This window comes from Penaeus monodon, chromosome 28 (assembly GCF_015228065.2).
Source record: "Penaeus monodon isolate SGIC_2016 chromosome 28, NSTDA_Pmon_1, whole genome shotgun sequence".
Classification (NCBI taxonomy): domain Eukaryota; kingdom Metazoa; phylum Arthropoda; class Malacostraca; order Decapoda; family Penaeidae; genus Penaeus; species Penaeus monodon.
The window spans coordinates 35,785,494-35,787,473 of NC_051413.1; positions in this window are offsets into that span (position 1 = coordinate 35,785,494).

Sequence of the window (1,980 nt, forward strand, 5' to 3'; positions counted from 1 at the left end):
AAGGTTTGGCAGGGGGACGGTAAAAATGATTTGCTGAAAAGGGGGCAAGAAAAAATAAAAGGAGGATAAATTTGGGTAATTGAATTTTTTGAAAAAACGGGGGCATGATTAACAAGGGTTAAAAGCAAATCAGTTTAAAATAATTGAGAGAAAAATTTACCCTTTTTGGGGTTCAAAACACTCAAATATCCGGCCAAAACCAAAAATGAGGGCCCCAATTTCTTATTTCTTTTTCTTCTTTCTTGTTTTTTGGGGAAAAAAAGGGTGGTTGGTCTTAAAAAATTGATAAAAAATAACACATTAGGCGTAAAACCAGAGGGGCTGAACCCATGGTTTATGGGGTCCTGGAAAAAAAAAAGGCCCCCCTGGGATTAAAGTTTCTTTAAAATATCAAAGCAACTCTTCCTTCTAAATAAGCACCGGGGACGGCCTTCCATTCGGGTTTTCCCCTTTTCTGTTTAATTTGGTGGGGGGGACACCCAAAGGGGGGGACAACGACCCAAACCTATGTGCTTTTTTTTCTGGGCTAAAAAGGATTTCCCCCACGCTCTTTGGGGGTCTTTCAGTGTGGCTTTGTTGGGGACAGGAGGGGGGGCCCCCGAAGGCGTAATCGGGGGTGGGCCGAACTCGCTTCATTCAGTGCGGTCAAAGTTGTTTTATATGAAATTAAGATGTCCAAATACATTCCCATTAAATTAATGGCATTTTTACAGGAGGTAAAAATTTAGTTAAAACTTTTAGGTGGGAAAGTATCAGTTAAAAAAATTTTTTCGAATAGTAGGAATGATAAGTCCGCCTTTTTTCCCTACCCCCAAGGGGATCAATAAAACTTTGTGTCAGATACAACCACTATTTCCTATAGATAGGAAAAAAGATGGGGAAAAAAGGGTGGTGGTTAAATGTGTTTTAAGGGGCCGAAAAGGAATAAAAAAGCCCGAAGTTACTCCGGGAGCGGAAAAGGTTGGAGCCCACTGAAAAGGGATGAAAACTCTTGGCGAGGGAATTACATTCGGTACCAAATGGAGCGGTTGTGGAACTTCAGGCTTTCTCTATTTCTTAAGTCCCAGGAATTCGGGTGTGTTATTCTGGGGGGGTGGGGGACCAAGAGGTTTGGCGATGTTCAAAATAAAGGTTAACATAGTCAAAAAAAAAAAAACGTTTCTGACTCAGCCGCGGACGGAAAATCGAGCGCTTTTAAAATGATGGGAGATGCAAGTTTGGGCTAATAATGGCACGGGCTGGGTTTGGCGGAAGTTGCCAAAACACAATCAAGGGGATTTTTTCATAAGGAGGGGATTATTTTCCAGAAGTCATTTAAAAGGTTTGGGAGTAATAATTTCTGGGTTATTAAAACCAGGGATAAAAAAAAAAGAACCGATAATTAAACATGACCTTTATCGGCGACTTGAAGGGTTTTCTTTTCCCCCCCTATTTTCTTTACGAAAGCCCCGACTTTCTCTTAAATCCTTTTTCTTGGGCGGGTGCGAGAAAAAAAAACCCCCCCCTTAAGGTATGAACAATAGGGCATTTTTCGTTAATATTTTACTTTATTCAAAATCCTCATCGCACCATTGTTATTTGAAACCCAAAAACTTCTAAGCGGGCGATTTTTTATTGGGGCTTGGGGGGGGAACATAGAGGGTTCCTCGGGAAAATCGAATCTCGCGGAAAAAAACGGGAAAAAAAAGGGGAAAATAGGGGATTCCGGAGCGGATTAGGCAGGTCGGGAATCTTAGGGCGGGAAGCGGAAGCGCCGAATCCAAAAAAGGGGACTTTGATGGGGGGGGAAATTTCGGGGATGGGGATTTAATTTCCCATTTTCTCCTCCGGATTAAAAAAAGGGTGGCGGGGGACCCGTTCAAGTTGGACATTGCCACCGGTTTTCGAGGGGTGGGCGACGGAAATCCCGCGGGAAGGGGCCAAGGATCGCCGGGGAGCGTAAGCGGGGGGGGTAGGGGGGGGCCCGGCCCGGGGCCGGAG